General features: G+C 40.8%; 1 protein-coding gene across 1 annotated transcript in view; it reads right to left on the bottom strand.

Moving 5' to 3' along the window:
- Positions 1 to 20,033, bottom strand: part of NSD2 (nuclear receptor binding SET domain protein 2) — a gene marked incomplete at its 3' end in the record, with an annotated part of 95,281 nt that overhangs the window by 57,234 nt on the left and 18,014 nt on the right. The gene's annotated exons all lie outside the window — the stretch shown is intronic.

Here is a 20,033-nt window from a genome sequence, read left to right as displayed (position 1 = left end):
TTCATTAGTTTTACTAAAAAAAGCTTTGTTTACAATCTTCAGAGGCAAAATGCCTTAGTATTTGTTAATATGCATTACAAAAAAATTCCAATAAAACAGATCAATGAATCATCAATTTTATTAAATCAAAAGTGGAAAGCAAAATCAGTTTTCATTTTAACCATTTGTTAACTATCTACAGCATGAGTGTTGCTTGCAATAACTACACAAAGGTACTGCACTATATAAAACAAGTAAGAGGTTAGACCTAAGATAATATCATTATTAACAACATAAACCAGATGAGTTTATCTCCAAGAGGCTGTGCCAGCATAGAAAGCCCACAGGCTGTGTTCCTGTAGCACCTACACTATGGACAGCAGCATCACAAGCTTCCCTTCCTCACTCTCCAAACTTCAACCATCCACCAAAACACACCCCCTGCAGAAACACCACAGCTCAGACAGTCTCCAGACATTATTCAAGGCATTCTGGCTGTAAAAATGAATAAAGAGTGTGACTTTTGGGCCAGGAAAACCAGCCCACCAGGAAACAGCTAATCTATCAGGCCAGTGACCATACTGGACAAAATTTAAATGATCAAAGCAACTCCTGGAATTTTAGATTTTTCATGGCAACAATATCATCTAACACCCACTTTTCATACAGAAATTTGCAAACGTGCAAGAAGCTAAAACTGCACTATTTTCTGCCTTAAACAGGTTCTTCAAGGGTTCTAAAAGCTAACCCTACCTATTTCAACATTACACCACTGTAGCAAATAAATCAGTCTGGCAGAATGACTCCTTTGTGCTCCTAAACCAGGCAAGATGACGGTTTCAATTTTTAAAATTCACCTGCATAGATTCTTCATATTACTGGGTCCAGTATATACACGATATAGAAAAATACACTACGATAAATATTATGAAAGCTCAGCACAATAATCATCATATCCATGCTCAAGGTAACCAATTTCATACATGATTAAGTCCAAGGACTGTCACATCGAATCAAAATTTCATCAAATCTAGTCTCCCATGCTTCCAAAAAAGTGCAGCAAAAACCATGATGAATAACTATTGAATTGTCAGTTGCTATGGGAGAATTCACTTCTGAATCTCACCTTGTTTATTAATGCACATGGTTATAATGCTTACAACTGGCATACTCCTCCAACTTGCATTTTTGATAGCTCTACACAGTAGCAGCAATGTAAACATGTTCATAACTGAGCACTGCTGTAGCCTGCCAAAGCTTCTTAAGGATGTCAAGCCTGAATTCAAAGCAGCTGACGAACATGAAAACTTTTCATTTACAAAGATGCAAAAAAAAAAAAAATTAAAAACTGCAGCTCCATTGCTCCTTAGCAAGTGGTCCCATCTCCCTAACACGCTGCTCTAAAATATCTACAAGATAAAAGGGTGTCTTTCCACACAAGCTATACAGACTCATTTGAGAGATGAAAACCCTTCTCCCTCCAGGCAGAAAGAGCAGTCTGAAAATCTGGCATTAAACAAGGCAAGGACAGCAAGTGTACCTGAACTCCAAGTGAATCTGCAAGAGAAAAAATTCTAATCTTTCTTTAGCCAGATGAACTCTGAATTACCAATAAAATCTCTGATAAAATGAGTAGAAAGCAGTCAACTATATTAACTCTTCTTAAGAGGAATCTGAGATAAAAGGAAACTCAAAACTCAATCAGAACAGAATAAATGACTAAACCTAAAGGGAACTCATGTCCTTTCACAATATATTCTCCGAAAACATGGACATGAGACAAACTCTCAACCCAATTAATAACACAACAGTGTTTCACGTGTGATTCAGCAGATTTAACTGAAATCACATTTCTCTTAAGAAACAACTAGTGACAAACTCTATAAATCTCTGGGCAAAAGGCAAACCTGCTGGGAAGCATGTCACACAGTTACAGAGTGCAAAATTCCTTGGAAAAACCACCAAAACCAAGAACAAAACAACCAATCCAGCGGACTGTTGCTAAATCTGCACGTCCTCCGCAGGGATCCTTAACGGAGCAAACCAGAGATGGGATTTGGGCATCCAAGTCCCGAATTCCCCGCGGGGCCGGGAGCGGCTCCGTGCGGCCGCAGCGCCCTCCAGTGGGCGCGGGGCTGGGCGCGGCTCCTCCCGGGCCAGGAGCAGGTTTAGGGTGGCTCCATGAACTGCTCATCAGGGCACGGATGGATTTCTGCATCGGGCCAGTGCATCTGCTAATCCACACTCTGTTCTGTGCGGCTGAATTAGAAATCTTACTCTCATCACATACATCTTGAAGGTACAAAGCCATCCAGCTAGAGGCCTCCAAAAAAGCAGTAAATAATCCAGTGAGATGGTTACTGGTGCACTTGATCTCAGGACACTGATGAATTAGAATGGGTATCTTAAGAATGTCAGAACATAAAAATCACCATAGCCACAGAGTAACTTAGGCTGGAAGGGATTTCCTCAGATCATCTATTCCGACCCCTTGCTTAAGCCAGATCAAACTTCTCAAGGCCTTGTCTGAACAATGACCTACAGATAACCAAATTAAAAGCTATGGCTTAAAAAAAATCAAGTTATTCTCTTTCTAGCAAATAAACCTAACAGTATGCACTCCATATCACAAAAACAGAACAAACCAACCCACAAAAAAAACAACCAAAAAAAAAAAAAAAAACCAGAAAAAACCAAACCAAAACAAAAACAGAAAAAGAAACTAAAACAAAAAGACCAGTATGTGAAAGACCCTGAACTTTGAGCAGTTACCTTGATGTGCCTAATCCACCTGAAGAGACACAGATTTCAAGAACTTCAGTGAATGACTCTCACTAAAAACAGCTGAAAACACTGAAAAAGGCTCCTCAAATCACTGGAGCTGAGAGACAACAAATCCAGGAGTAATACTGGTAAAAGGAGAAAGTTAATATACCCACAACAATAATAAATGGGAAAATGAAGACAAGGGCAGTAATTTGAAACTGTAAGATACCAGAACCAGGAGATACAGATTATAAAACATAGGAAATAGACCATGTTTGTACAAAGATTTAATGGAACCAAATGAGTAGAGGCTTAAAGTAAGAGGCAGAATAATGGGCTAAGATAACAGATGTGAGTACCTAACAGAAAATATAATCCCATGGGGAGATGAGACATGTAGACAGCAATTTGCAGGTTAGTCACCATCTCTAGGACAACAAGTGGGATGGAAATTAGTGATACACATATCAGTCCTCCTTGCAAAAAATAAGCTACATTGTGGGGTCTGGGTAAAAGAAAGAAAATCTACACATGGGAGTAACAAAGGGTTTCAGGAAAGAAGATCAAAATTGAAGGCAGGAACATTTTGAACCACCTTTACTATACAAAACTTCACAGTAACTATAAGAAGAAGAAGGATCAGGCCCTTTGTGAGAGATGGGGACAGAGAAGGAAAGAAGGGGCAAGGAGAAAATAACCACCAACCAAGCAGCGCTGCTATGAGTTTGGAATTAATGCAAGGAGATCTAGAAGACAAGACATGAAGGAATGAAATAAGATAGATCACAGACAAGATCTGGTTGATTCAAGTTGTAAGAGTAAGGTCCTGAAGCAGCTGAGCATACAATTAGATTTGGTAGCTAAAATCAAGTGCACTCCTGCTGGACCACGGTATCACACAGGAGCAAAAGCAATCCCTTATCTTCTTCCAGATGACTCTGTATCTATTGAAAAGGAAAGTGGGGGGAGGGCAGGGAAAGGAAGAGGACAAAAGCATCACACGCTAGTAGCAGCTAATGAGCTTAAGCCAGTATCGTCCCATACGGAATGTCTGGTGACCCAACAAGTACCATTTTCACTAACAAAGGGGGAAAAAACATTATAACCAGGAGTCTGCTGAATAAACATGATATTTTGGCTTGTCAACAAATAGCTTTCAGTATGGAAGATTTCTTATCAGATGAAGGTCTCTAGAATTTTTAATCAGACAATGACAACTGGACAATCTTTGCAGTGGCTTTGTACACGTTTTCATACTAAAAAAACAGGTTCTATATAAGGCAAACTATCTTGCAGACATTTTAAATCACGCATTAATTACTTGAAAGTTCATCATCTGACAGGAGTCATGAGTCAAATGCAGTTAGCGTGCATGTCAGATTCCTCCTTCACTATCCAAGCCACTATCATTTATGTGATATTTATTAGCTATTTTGTCCACATCTGCTGTAATTTCAGAGATGCTTTTCTGGTGTGTCAGAAATAATGGAGTACTCCATTCCTTTCAATTCTGCCAAAGGGAGGGAACTGAGTAAGTAACCACCAACAAGCATCTCTATTAAATATCACTTTTGTTTTGTCTAAGGGTTTTCTTACTCTGCTGAATTACTTGGGGCAGGCACAGGGAGGTGGGGGAAAGAAGGGGAGGATGAAAAACTTCAATACAAATTCCCAGTAAGAGAATTTTATCCACAAAAGCTATTTTTATTACCTACAAATCAGGCTTTCAGCTGGCACTAAAAAGCTAATAGATGGCTGCTGCTTTTTTGTGTTAAGATTGCTTTCTGGTAAGTGTTCTCCATTGTCCCATCAATTTTAAGACAAAAGCTTATTCCTATTTTCAGATCAGAATGAGAGAAAATACTTAATGAGATTAAGAAGGTTACAACACTTTTTTTTGCTAATAATACATTTGAAAACTTGAGTATGCTTACTCATAATATCCTGTATAAAACCCCTAAAATATCAGATAGGAGTAGATGAGTATTTACTATGGTATAGTACACTGTAACTGTTCTTCACCGCATTAAAACAATAAAAAATTACTACAGGATCTAAAATTCTAAACAGAATTTTATTTTAGAAGAAAACACAACTAAAGCTTGCATTGCAAGATTGGCCAAAAGTTGTCACAAACCAGTTCTAGCCAGAAAATTCAAAAGCAGCATCTCTCATGAAGAAAACCTTTACTGCAGTAGCTGAGATAGAATTAAAAATAAATATACCAAACCTGTCTAAAAATTCATGAGTCTTAGGAAAATTTTAAGAAAAGCATTTGTCCAAAGGAGACGATTTTTAATGTGAAAGCACCTGAAGTAAAGACTTCATTAATCTTGCAGAAGATATAACAAGATAAAGCACATTTTGAAAACTCTGTGAAAAGATTTAGTGTACTTACAGTTGCACTTATTACCCAATATTACTTACCACCAAATATTTTTCTTGGGGAAAAAAAAAAATCTCCATCTTTTAAAATTTGTTTTGGATTTGCTTTTTTTTCCCGATGGATGAAATTTCGGAACTTCCATGTCACAGCCTATTTTCATGAACCAAAACAAGTATTTACTGCCTTCTTATCGAGACAATAGGTAACAACAACTTGTACATTTAACTACTGTAGAATGGAAAGCAAGTTTTTCCCTTTAAATGCCACTTGCTACTGCAGAAAGCAAGATTACAGAATGAATGGACTTGCTTTCTTGTTCTTCCTTGGGAAAAGCTTTTGCAACCAACCCTTTCACGTGGACAAGGCTAGAAGATTCTGTGGATTCCTCTCCATGAGTTCCTTTACCTAAAGTCACAGAAGTATTTTTTTTCCACTGCTGCAGAAATTTAATGTTGTCAGTTCCACTCATGCTGCTGGAGGTGGGGGAAGCAATGAGATACATTGGAGTAAAATCAAATTCTTCTAAGATGCTGTAATTCTGTCTGAAGAGAGACTACACATACCACTGTGGTGGGACCACAGATCAAACAGAACGGCTTCTCCTCTGCACAAAGCAGGGAGGAACACTGGTGCCTAAAATGGTAGAAACTAGTGAATATATCACCAGTATTTAATAAATACAAAGAGGCAGCTCCCAAACCTGAGATTTTTCTGTGTACTGCAGATCTCTGAAGGGAATGGTCCCTCTCTAGCAAAACAGGACTCAACAATCCAGTACTTGCTCAGTTTAGGTCTTTGAAATAATGTCTCTCCCTGTCTTTCAGGCAGCTCAGAGTTGTGCACCTGGCATCTACATGGCTTGGGGACAGAGAACCAAACACAATCACAGACAATCTCAAATAGCATAGCATTTCAGTGCAGAGTTCTTTATTTATGCTGCTTTTTCACCTGGTCTAACACTACTGTAATTTCCCACAACTTTTTTAATCCCACTGCCTTTTTTAGTCAGCATCCCACCTCTACTCCTTGCACCACACTTTCAGGATCTGGCTTACATAATATTCACTGCAGCAGATAAACACACTACAATGTTTCCTCTTCACTGTGGCCACTGATTCTGCTCCTATTCCCATATGTAGTTGTGACAGCATAGCAATTGCCTGAAGCTTCACCCAGAGAATCATGAAAATTTCTGATCCTTTGAATTCTGAGGGAATTCAAGGAAGGGAAGATCAAACCTGGGATGACACCATAAAATGTTATAGGCAATGAATCAAACTGCAGTGTTAACAAGATGTTATCTGCTACACCTCTACAGAAATCAGTGTTTCCCAGATCTGACCAAACAGCAGCTAACTAATCCAGAGGCTACAGTCATTTTGCCTAGACCCTGACAAGTCTGCTATCTTTGTCTATCACAGCATTAAAACCTCTTCATCCAAGTGGGTGCATTTAAATGCCAGAAGCACTTGGTGCCTTGGAATCATTCTAGGAAGTGGCAGTGACACTGGAGGTATGTGAGGCTTTGCCAACACTATGAAGGCCCAGCTGTATGTACACAGAGAGGGCATAATAATCCTGGAGCAGCATTTGGCCACATCTTCTGTTGGTTACAGAAGCAGCAACACATTGCACTCATAGCGTACCTCTGTGCTGTGGACAGGTAATGTGTACAAATAGCTGATTTCTTTCACTCAGTACATTCAGCTTCACATCTCATAGCATTAGGTAAAGATCTGGAAGGTAAAGGTCACAGGTAATTAATCCTGACTCCATGGCACTACAGAATTTAACTTACAGATACACACCATTCACTAAAAACTGCACTATCCGCATCTGAATGGAACTGACTATAATGTGATCCTGGCCATACTATGCTAATTCTGATCTACTTCACACAGACCGTAACTATTTACATGCAACTACATTAATAATTCTATCAATGTATTTCCTTGAGGCAAAACACACAGAGAGGGAACTGGCAAACATATGCCAGGAACACTCAAGCAAGGCCTGAGACTTCAGACATTAGACACTCTTCAAACAAATCCAAATACTTGTTATGAAGTGGCCTTTCTGGTCTGGACATTACTTGAAGTATTTCCCTGTGCTGGAGATTTACCATGCTCCTGCCAAAATGCATTACCATCATTCTCAGGGTTCTTAATTCCTTTTTTATTTCTTTTGTTACATCTACATCAAAAATCTCTCAGAAAGTGATTAGTGTAACTGTTAGAGGTAAAAGGTCTGGAATTTGAGTTTTAAGTTTCTGTAGATGTAGTGTACCTTATCCATTCCACTTAAAGACAGAAAGATAAAACACTTCCTTGTCTAACAAACCAATTCCTTCCTGTCCACTTTCTAAAACTTCAGTGTGGAGAGGTTTGCAGTGGGTATCTCCGGTAATTTTTTGCTTTCCTTTCAGCACAGTACTAGCTTTGTGCATTACTTCACTGTCTTATCAAATTTAGTTCTTTGGACAAATTGTGTTGTAGATACTTCTCATGGGAAAATCTAGTTCTGACTGTAGAAATAAGTAGTGTTAAGCAATTGTAGCTGCTCTCCCTATTTGCAGAGTTTCTGAAGGCTCAGCTATCACTACCATTTTGAGCCAGGCTTTCACCTGATGAACAGATATTGCACATGCACTTTCAGCTACACATTTTATGACTGGAACTTTTTTTTTGCACAACTGCTGAATTTCAGTCACATTCCACATTTAATCCCAGCATTTGTTTCTAGTTTGTTCAGGAGTGCTACTATAAACCAGCTTCTGAGTCTGCATTTTGCACTCAGAGAAAAATCACAACATTAATTTCATTCTGAAGTATTTGATTGAAAGTTGTTGGCAAGCAGTCTATATAGGGAAATGATCCATATTCACATCTTTCACCCTACACTATTCTACAAGGTTCATACTTTGGCTTAAATCTCTCTGGCTTTATTATCAGACTAGAATCTAGGCATTCTTTACTACAGAGTTAACTCCCCAATTTAGATGTTTCAGAGTGCCAGTGCAGTCAGGATCTTTGCTCCAATGGAATCCCACCAAGGCTGGCAAGTCCCACAATTAATTTATCTGATATGTGATCTTGGGAACCTCAGCTCCAGAGACTAACCCATGCCACAGCATGAACATTTACATTTCTGCTTATTAGAATGAATAAATATGTGGAATGGTTCCCAAACACCATGACAGAAGGCTGCATTGCTACATATTCTAATGCTTCTTTTATTCCATAATCAGTAGCTTTTCAAAATATTTCAAATTCCAGTTAAATCACATTTCCAACAAGATCTTCCCTAACCTCAGCCTTTTCTCTTAAAAGATATTTTTGTCACAGAATATCTCATCTTCTGCTCCATTTGTATCTCTTGTTTACTATGCAGAACTCAGAGAACAGAACTCCAAGAACAGAACTCACTCCTGTTACGTTCTTTGACTTTGGCAATGAAAACATGGAATTCTGATCTTAGCCCTCAAGGCCAAATACACTTGAAGATGATTTGTATACCCTGAGTTTGGCTCAGCTAGTTGGAGCATTGTGTGAATAACTCCAACATTATGGGTTCAGTCCCTGTACAGGCCACTCACTTCAGCACAGGACTCAATGGTCCTTGGGGGTCCCTTCCAACTCTTTGATTCTGTATAAAACACATTTTTAATGTGCATTTTAGCATGGATGCTGATATTTTAGTATTTTGTATAAGGCACAAGCCAAAGAGATGCCACAAATATAGTAAAATGGTGATCACTGTCAGCCAACAGAACAAGACATCCCTGTGCTGCTCCAAAGAGACACAGAAAACCAACAGTATCCTTCACAGACAGGAGAGGGAAAATGGTAAAGCTTCTATCAAAATCAAGTTTAACAGCACATCATGCTGCAGTTTTCCAGTCATTTGCCACCTATGTATCCTCACCCCAAATAGCTCCAATTTGCGCTGGGGAGCTGAATACCAAAGTTCAAAAGAAGATCAAATTGCTATCTTTCACCAGGATGAAAATAGGACAAGCTAAAAGGATGGGAACAAAACTAGAAACAGAGCCATCACCTGTTGAGCAATCCTTGCAATTTAAAACACGCTTTAAGTCTCTTATATATTTTACTAGTTTCACAATAAGTCATATATGAGATCCTGCACCAGTGATGCCCCCAGGGCAAAGTCATTTTGCCCAACATATGAAAACTGTGACGTACATTAGGTTAGTACTTCACTCTTCCATACTCACTAAGTGCAATCTGATTGCTGTGAAACATTCAAACACATTTTCAAACACATACTTTCCACACGTAGCTCAGCACACCATGGTACCATAAGAACAACTTCCATTCAAGGGAACTTCCACTCCTTAACATTAGCAAGCATAGTCCAAATCCTGCTTTTGGTTCAAGCATGATTCACAGGTATTTGTCTACTGCACACAACATGCATTTTAAAAAATTCAGTTTATGTTGTAATCTACTGTATGCTTTGGACAGAAGTTGCTTATTGAATGTACCAGAGAGTCAATAGATTATCTGGTGCTGAAGTTTAGAGTTGCTTGTCAGGAAGGTTAATGCATAGTCCATCATGCACAACTTATCATCACAAGGTATTAATATATATTAGCATAAATTCCTGTTCACCATGAACTTTGAGTATTTTTGTAGCTTGTTATTCAACCAAAAGGGCACCAGAAAGGAATATGGCCTACATTTTCCTTCTACAGATTTCAAAAACTTCTCTTCCTGCTGATGCTAAAAAATATTAATTAACTGTTACAGATGTTGACAAACTTGATAAAGGCATTTAAAAAACCACTTGATGTATCATTTTAGTAATTTCTGTCAGTGACAGGAAAATGTAAATACATTTATACAGCTACCTCCAATGACTGCAGGTCATAGAGAAACTAATTTGAAGGTAGAGTTAAGGCAGAAAATTTAGGTACTTTCTCTCTTTTCCTTCAAAAATGTTCTCAGAATCAAAACCTTCCAAGTGATCATTAACTGCATAAAATACCTGACTGACCCATTCAAACAACTACATGAATTTACAACCAGAAGGGTGAATACTGGCACATCAACAAGGCTGTCCTTACCAGCCCCCTTTCTTTCAAGTTCTCTGCAATTTTGCACCAAAGGAAATTTGGACTCACTTCACCACCTGAGCACTTACCCTGGTGCCATGCTCCATCTCCACTTCTCATTTACCACCAAGGTTCTAGTGCACTCTCAGTGAAGACATTTCTCAAAGCTGCAGCCGAACTGGAAAGTGAAGCTCCCTACAAACAGGGGACTTACTGATCCACTTGAGAGGGAGCTCTGAGCAACCTGCTCTTGTGAAAGGTGTCTCTGCCCATAGCAGGGGGGTGGAACTAGATGGTACTTAAGTTCTTTTTCCACTCAAACCATTCTCTGATTCTATGATCTCCATTCTCCCTTCATCCCAAGGCTGGATTTGATAATTACACCAGATCTATCACATCTACTCATCCAGAAGGCCACTTCAATTCTCTTCGCAGGAAAGTAATGAAAGAGCTCAAATAGTATAGCCACAAACACAGTACTGAAACATGTAGTCATCATCTATGGCATTATTATTAGTCCCACCCAAGCAGTTCTCACTCATGCCTGATTACTGACTGTTAGGGAATCTGTTGTTTTCAGCAATACCACTTAATGGATGCTTGTCACTGCGCAGCACACTGCTCACGAGGAGATGTTTAATTTTTTTTTCCCAGAAAAGGCCTGGCCCTTTACCTTGGTCTATACAGGAAATATGTGCAATCTTCATGCATTAAACCAACTTCTATGCTTAAAACCCAAGAAATGTCGTGTGGTTATATAAGCAGGAATGACCAGCAGTGACCAAATTGCTGCAAGAATTCTGTTTGTATCTTCTACTCATCACACACCAGATCCCTGACACAGGAATCTGAGCAGAGCAGGTGAACATTGATGCACATGGAGCCCCAGTGCAGTCAATAGGCTTTGACTGACCACAAGTAAACACTCACATTTATCAGGCTGCAGAAACAAGACCTCACTTGGGAAATGTACTGACACTGGTGGAACAAAAAGCAGGCTCAGTGCAACAGTGAGAGGTGAAAGGGCCACAAACAACAGGACACGGAAAAGCAATCTCCTCTTGCCATTCCTTTGCTGCTTTATTAGTGCAGTGTTTTGGACACAAACTCACATATATGTGTACATTCCCCACCCAAATACTACAAAGCCACCCATCAACAGTCATTTTTTGCCTTCAGTCTAAATCCAGGCAGGGTTGGCTTTGCTGCAATATCCAGTCTATCGCATGCAAGCAGTAATTTACATGCAATAATCTCACCTGCAAAACTACCACTGGCTTCGGAAAAGGCACGGAGCCCCACAGACAGATTTTTTTTTAAATTCTTACCAGCCATTTGATGGATTCATACAGAACTAAAAAGAAATATATTTTATTTTTATTTTCCATCTTCTAAAGTAGTTTAAATCTAGACCCTTAAAGTATAATGACCCAGTTTCTTGTGACATTTTAAAATAATATTTGATAAAGTAGTAAGTTTTACTGTACTTTTAATACCTGGATTTTTCCAAGCATGTATGAGGGTGGATAGTCCTATAACCTTCACACTGTCTCCACTAGTATTTATAGCATTTATATTCACATACTGAAAAAATCTGTCAGATTTTCTGATGGTTGCATACTAGACAAAAATCTCTGAACGATTTAATATGTGGGATATAGATAGCTACTGAAGGAACCAAAAATTGCATATACTTTAAGTACTGAACCCTGAGTAGCCCTGCAAAACAACGGTTTAATTCCATTATTTCATCCAACAGTCAAATAATCCACAGTCAAATTCACCACACTGTGAAACTGAGGAGTTTATTAACGGTGATACGCTGCATTTCCCAAGCGAAGTCCCCACAGCAAACGAGCAAATAATAGCTTCAGCAATAAGTTTGCAGATATTCTACTAACATACAAACATTTCAGTGAAGAACCAATTTATTCTTGCAGCTGAAGCCACACTCTCCATGTGCAAGGAATGTTAGTAACCGTATATATATATATATATATATGTCCACTTAAGTCACTAGCAAGGACTCTTAGCAAAACCTATTACAAACTTCACTTCCACCCCAGTGTTTACCTTCCTTGGATGCATGCAAAGGCTAAAAGCCAAACATAGCTTCTTTTTTCTTTTTATTTTTATTGAAAGCAGGCCTATTTAGCTTACTCAGTGTGTAGTGCACTAGCTCCTAAATTTAACAATCATTATAAACCAATTTCAATGTAAATGCCAATAAGAAAATATTCATGCACACAAAATACATGGGCAATGACTGATACGAGCCTCTTGCTTGCCTTATGCCTGTAAGCAAGAAGCCCATTTTCTCTGAAATCTGTTTAAATATGGTGTTTACCGTCTCTGTACTTCTACTAGTGTTTACTCCTCCTTTCAGCCGACATATTTAAAAAAAAAAAAAAAACAACAAACCAAAAAGCAAGTATAAATACATTCAAGAAGTATGGCAAATTCCCTTCTCCACCCCCAGAGCGGTAAAGCCACAGCAGATGAGCTGTAACTATGGCCTTGGGAATACAAGTTCCCCAGGCTCTTTTACCACACAAATATCAATTCAAGTTACAAGAGCCCTGTCCTCTCATACTTAATGAATATCGAGCCAACGATCCCGCACGCCTTCGCAGGAATGTTTTCTTTCCATTTTCCTAACAAGGCTCTCCTCCCATACCGGTCCAGGATGGACTGCAGAAGGGTGTAAGTAGAAGGATCATCACACCAGTGTTTAGTGGAGGAATAAATCAAACATGGCTTCCCCCTCCATACATTTCCAGAGTTACATTCACTCCTGCTGCCGTACAATCTCAGTCCTACCCGGCGGGAAGGGGCAGGAGCAGCCTCCACCTCCCCACACCCTCACCGCCACGGCGGGGGACATTTGCAGCCTCACTACCCCTTAAGGGGGCGGTTTAAATCCTGGGGAGGATTTTTTCCCCCCCTTCCCATCGGTCGTGTCCCCCCCGCTCCGGTTTTCTTTCTGATTTGCACTGATTGATCCCCCGTTCCCCGGGGAGGGAGGTGGGACGGGTGGGCACCTCTCCTTTACCCCTTTATGCTGCCCCCGACCTCCCGCAGCGCCGAGGAGGAGGAGGCGGTCGGGGGGAAAGGATGAAGCTGCAACAGCCGGGACTCCGGCTCGGCATCGCTCCTTTCCGCTCCTCCGCCACCCAAGAGTCAGGCCCAGCCGGCGGCACAAATCCTGCGGCAGCCTCCGGGGGGGGACGAGGGACAGGCAGCGAGAGCCAGGTAGCGGGGGGAGGTGGGGGGAGCGAACAAAAAAGCCCTCATCCGGGGAAGGGGGAAACGGGAGCTGCGGGCTGCCCGGGCAGATGAAGACGGTAAGTTTGAGGGGAGCGGAGCCTCGGGAGGGGGAGTCCCTGGGAGAAGCGCCGGGGCGGGAGGGGGGGGCACGGATGCCCCGCCACGGAACCCCCAGTCCCCCACGCCGCCTCCGCTGCATTTTTGCCGGGTAGGGCTCGCGGTCCCGGCCCGGGAGAGGGGCTTCTGGTGCCCGCGGCGAGGCGCGCGGCCGGGCGGCAGCATCCCCACGGGCGGGCGAGCCTCGCCGCCGCCGCTCCCGCCTCCCGCCCGGGGCCTGCGGGAACGTGCCCCGGGTGCCTCCTCCCTTCCCGTGGGGGAGAGCCAGCCGCGCTGCCGGCCTACCGACCTGTGCCCTAGCGCATCCTTCTCCCCGGGGAGCCAGGCGAGGCGGCGGCGGTATCTCGGTGCCGGGGAGCGGCGGGAGCCGAGGCGACACAGCGGCGGCGGCGGCTCCGGCGGGTCCTGCGCGGCGGCCCCGCCCCCTCCTCCGGCCAGAACCAGCGCGAAAAATCGGCGGCGCTGATTGGCCGCCGCCGCCGCGCGGCCCCCGGAGCGGCCGTTTCAAATCCCCCCGCGCGGAGCCGCCCGCACGCGCGCCCGCCGGGAGCGGCGCCCGCCGGGAGCGGGGCCGGGAGCGGGGCCGCCCGGCAGAGAGGGGAGGCAGGGCCGGCTGCCAGGGGAGGGAAGGCCACGGGGCGAGGTGGGGCCAGGCCCGCTCGGGGGAGCCTGGCTCGCCGCCCCCAGGTGGGCGAGAGCGCGTCCAGAGCCCGCCCACCCCGGTGGGAAACGCTTTTTTAAAACCATCTTTGTGTTCTTGTTATTATTTATCTTCCCTGGGGTACGGGGATGTGGCCGTGAGCCGTCCCCAGGTGCGCAAGAACGCGTTAAACCCACCACCCCCCCACACACCCCCTTCCCGAAAGTGAAGGTGAAAAACGTTTAAATATCTTTATATTATTATTTCTCTCCTCCTGGCCGACTGAGAAATGGTCTCCTCACCGCTGGCCTCAGCCACTGTACACGTGCGCTTTCTGAAAATCCTGATTTAAGCCAAATGTTTTGACTTTCCGTACAACTGCACACAATTTGGAGGCTGTCGAATGGTTGTAAGAGCCGAAGTGTGCCTGGCTGCGAATTATCCGGGCTGTCTCTTCTGGAAGTATGGCCTGGGTTACTTTTTTTTTTTTAAGCTTGCATCAAAATAAGTACATGTGCTTGTAATTTGCCAATTGAAAACACAGCTTTTTTTCCTTTTTCTTTCTGTGTTTTTTTTAGGTCAAATCGTTAAACAGCCGTCATTTTACAATAGGAACAAATATTCTCATGAACCGTTGCACCAGATAATGTAGAGCAGGTAATGGCCAGGTTTTTCAAGCTTTCAATGGTTTAATAAAGGATTTATGGAGCACTGAGAAGCTGTGTTTGTGTACAAGGCAGAGAATGGAGTTCCTCGGTGCTATGGATACTGTGTTAACCTGGTAGCTAACGACCTGTCGCAACTCCTGCCAAAAGTAAACAGATGATAATTGAGGGAGGGGAACGCACCGGCGTCATACTTCATGGATAATGGTGAAATTAGGCCATCTGTTACAGAAAGGCTCACACTGTTTATTTTTTTACGTGATCCTTAATTTACTTTCATATGTTAAAGTTTGTTGATGTTTTTAGGTGAGCGTTTAATGGTGGCTGCATGACAGTTAGCAGTTGAACAGTGCAAATTTAGTGCTAAGTACTTAGTAATGAAAATCTTAATCATTAGCTGATTAAAACTTTAAGCTGAAGGTGGCTGGAGGAGATCTGTCTGCAGTGATAAAGGTACCTTAACTTGCTTTACAGCCTTTCTGTGAAAAAGAAAATACGCTATCTTAAAGGTGTTAGACAAACAAGATTTAGTTTCCGAATGTCAGTATTTACAGCACTAAATAGAAAGATAAAGTGCCATTACATTTTAAAATAGCTAATTTGGATTAAGAGTCGTGACAGTTTTATCCACCTTCCTTTCTAAAGTTCAGTTAAATGCAGTCACAGAAAAACTAAAGATCCTTTCTAATTAAAAATAGAGACACCAGTTTCAATGCAAATAAATAGTAGACATGCAAGTATGTGAATCCTGTTGTTTACGTAAGGGAATATACGAGCTTGCTTTTCTTCGTAGTTGAACAATAAATCTAACATACTAAAAGCACAAAGCATGCCATGTGTTCAGGAGTGTTTTTTGTTCCCCCCTCAAAAACCTCCCAACTTCCATAAAAACCATGGCTATCAATAATTTGTGTGATACAAATACTTTATCTATATTCTCCTGGGAATAAAGTTTTTGTACAGGCCCAATGATATAAATTCATCTTTATGTATTACTTACAAAAGAGAAACAAATTTTCATTTTGTACCTATCACCAATGCATTATATCCTACAGATAACACAGTTCCTGCGTTTCCCTTCTAAGTCTGTTCTTTAAGGTGTAAGTGGAAGGATTTTGTTATCGTGGTCAAGGTGACAAATCTCCCTTAGTCCTTACAATTCTGTAGATCACTGGCCTTGTCTGTGAGACCAAGATTTGCAACCATGTAATTACCTCCTCAAAGGTGGTAGTATGCCACCTTTGACTGGCATACTACGAGTTTATATTGTAGATACACACTAGTGCAAACTTGTCCAATGTCTTGACCCTTTAAATAAAAATTGTGCTTGCAGGTTTTTTAATTTTCAAAACAATTGGCTGTTTCCTTGAGCTCTTGTTGTGGTAATAAAGATACCTCATTTTTCCACTGCAATACACAAAGAGGCTGGTCCTTTGCAAGGGGGTATAGTTGCATGATACTTCTGAAAACTGAGTTCAAAAAAGCTTCAACTTCTCAAGGTGTAAATGCACATGCAGTGCAGAATAAGCTTGTGCTGACAAATCACAGGCGTGCTGCATTACGCTTGAGCGATAGCTTTGAAGGAGTTGAAGGAAACGTCCTCCAATCAGTTTGTAGTAGTCACAATTTCCCAGGCTGAACCTCTTGGAGATTTTGCTCTTTCATTGTATTTCCTTGTGATTTTAAATTAGCCAATATCTTTTAGCAGTTTTGGTTTCAATGGCCTATCCATGAACTATCAAAGATGCACAACTAGAGCAAATTAAAGAATTCATTTATTAGTGACTCCTGTTTCATTTGGTGTCTAAAGTTTTATTGCTTCTTACTTTCAACTTTTATTGATATATGGTGTTAAACAGTACCACAGTTAATAGTAAAAATAATATCCCTCTTTCAACTCAAAGACATTTAAATAAATGTAGTGGTAGCATGCTGTCCTAGAAATAGTTAAATATTTTGGAGATTATCAATTAGTTACTAGGCCAAAAGAGAATTTGTAATTCAAGCACTTTTTTGAGATCACTTATTGAGCAGTAGCTGAATTGAGTGCCCCTGGCTTTAGGCATGTGCTGGAGTTCTGAAGGTGAAGGAAGTTTTGTTTTGTTGCTGCAAGAGGGACAGTGAGTGCTGGACAAGCCAAGGCCTTGAGCTGCAGTTGCTGGAGTTCCACCGTGTGAGAGGCCAGGAACAGGCAGTGTGTGTGGCATTACTCAGTGCAGCAGTGCAGAGCTCCCTTCCTGGAGAGCTGGGTCAGAGCTGTTGGGCATATTTTGGGGTATTTGTTGCCATTAGACATGATGGGGACAAGCAGTCCCTGTGCTGAAGCTCTGCCATTACCCTGGCAAAGGCAAATAGCAAAGACAGTGCAGCTCATGAGCATGTTTAATCTTGTAGATCTCCATGGCAGGAGCCTTCTGTCTATGTTTCTTTCCTATATGGATGCAAAGGATTGATTGCTTTCTAAATTCCTTTCTTGTACCCATTTTTATTTTTGTTTTAGGATTTTATATAACAACCTCTCTAGTGTGTATTTTCCTGCATGCAGATTGGTGGCAATGTTAACTCACAGCAGTGCCAAAGTGAAGTTCCAGGAGTGTAGTCCATGTGTTAATCAGATATTCCCAAATTAGCAGAGCAGCACAGCACAGCATGTTTGCAGTTTTTTATTGTACTAAGGTGTTGAATAAGTACTCTAATAGGCCATATAGAATCTACAGATGTAGTTTTTTCTTGTTTCCCAGACTTTTCCATGTATTAGGGGTGAACACTGAAGACATTAACAGTTCAAAGCATGAATACGCTGGTGAAGTCAATGCTGCCCATTGTCCTGTTTTGATGTAGCACTGATGCAGAGATACCTGCTCAGTGTTATCCCTACTATCACCATGAAACTTTCATGCTGGCAACTGGCAATCCATCACCTTTGGCCAGCAGTCCATGTTTTTGTTTGGATTAACAGAGAGTAATTGTTGTTTTCAACCTGTCTGAACCTACCCTTAGCTATGTTAAGTATAGCTAGACATGGACACTGATCTTCAGCATGTCAGTCCATATCATCACAACTGTTAAAAATCTTTATCAGCATGTACATGTTTATGTCTTTGACCATGCAGCATATTGCATGCTGTTTCATATGGACAAGCTGCTGATCTAGAAACAATCAAATATGAAATTTAAAATCAGTGATCAACTGTAGCACATTCATCATGAAATGATAGTAGTAAATGTGTTCTAGAGAACTTGAACATATATTTGCTGAGTAATTTGAATGAAAATTCATTGAAAATGGTTACTTGAAAAATTCGATGTGTATTAGAATCACTTTTAAATTATCTTGAAAATGAAAAGGTACAGGCTTTTCAGACTCTGTGTAAGCCCATATAAAAATTAAGTAATGGTATTTTTTAATAGAAAATTGATTCCTTGAGAAAAAGAAAATAATCTACTTTGAGAATTTGAAATAGAATTAGTCTCTGTCCAAATGAGGGACATCTTAAGTGCAGCTACAGTTTATGGCTTAAATACCAATCAGAGTAAAATATGATTACCTGATGAAAAAACAGTTAAATATAAATCTTCTTCATACTACAAGTTATAGCAGCCTGTTTACCAGGTACATTTTCAGATAAGAGAAGAATGGAGTAAATGTCCCTTTTGTTGCAAATACTTACTTGTGTTTGCATCATTTGTGTTGAGCAGAAGGAAGTGTAATTGAGGAAGCAAAAGGAAGAGGAAAGTTGAACACATGAGGGAGTGAGATACATCTTCAGGGCAAGACAGAGGCCACGAGAAAGGAAAATTGAGGAGCATGTCCCTGCTGTTTTCCAGTGTTGGGATGATAAAAACCAGCTGTATACCAGCTCTCAACAGCTAACATGCTTCAGCTTGGTATAAGTAACTTAGTGAATCAATAAATTTATCTATAGAAGTTATATGTCTCTAATTATCTTCCCCATCAGCATGACTTAATTTAAACATTGCTGACATTCAGAATAAAATAAATCTAATCTATGTAGAAACACACAGCTTGAGGATTCAAAACATATTAACTCTGCTATCTATTGATAGCATAGTATTACTGTGTTTTTAAACATAAACTTAATCTCACTTAGAAGTATAAATTTCAAAATAAATTTATAATCAGAATTAATGTTTAGCATAACAGAGCAAAAATATAGTTTTTTGCAATATGTTTGGCATGTGTTTCTAGATCTAACAGAGTAAAGCTTTAGACTTAACAAGCCAAGTCTTAGCTTTTGAGGAGCTGTAATGTAGGTTTGAATGTTAAATTCTTCTGCATTTCAAACTGCTGACTTATGTTTAATCTTCATGTAATTATTGGTCAGCAATAATCACAATGTAGTAAGTTATATAGCAATGGAAACCTTGAGGAGTGTTTTTTTTTTTCATTTTTGCAGAGAAGTGACTATTGATATTTCCACTCTTTCCTGGGGCTGAAGAATAAAGTTTGTTAAGGGTTGAATAGGCCAGATAGATAATGCTACTACTGTTTTCAGCAGATGCTAATACAGTGTTTTATTTTGCATATATATTAATCTTGCTGCCTCAGTACAGAGCGGTTAGGGTAACTATGTCGGTCCTAAACGGTAATTTCATTCTTTTTTAAGGCATGCCATTATTCTGTTAACAGTAATTGCTCTTTTTTTGAATGATTAATTTGATCACATGAACTGTTTCTAATTACGTTGGTGACTGGCAATTTCCTGTACTGAGAAATTGTAGTTGTGATCATATCCTATTTACTCTGTGTATATGCCTTGAGAAAAATGCTCACTGACAGGCATTTTCAGAAATTGCCACTAATTTCAAGAACTGTTTGGAGACTTTATACAAGATGCTTAGTGCTTGTTTTACATTGGCATTGATTATGTGCAAATGTACTTGACAAATGAGGGCCGAAACAACTGGATGTGAGGCCAGGATGAGCAGGTTTGCAAATGCACGCCTATCTGCTAAATTATCACCTGTGCTGTCACTGCTGTGAGAACTGAAAGGAGTGGGATGTGTTTCTTGCACATGGATGTGCTCACTGCTGTAAGCTCTGTTTGCTCGCTTCAGTTACTGTTAACGAGCCAGAGTGTGCAGTGCCAGGCAGTGCAGCACTGAGAGGCTCCTGCC

This window comes from Fringilla coelebs (genome assembly GCF_963513975.1).
Source record: "Fringilla coelebs genome assembly, chromosome: 4".
NCBI lineage: Eukaryota > Metazoa > Chordata > Aves > Passeriformes > Fringillidae > Fringilla > Fringilla coelebs.
The sequence above is the reverse complement of the archived record's forward strand: the minus strand, read 5'-3'. Positions and strand labels throughout refer to the sequence as shown.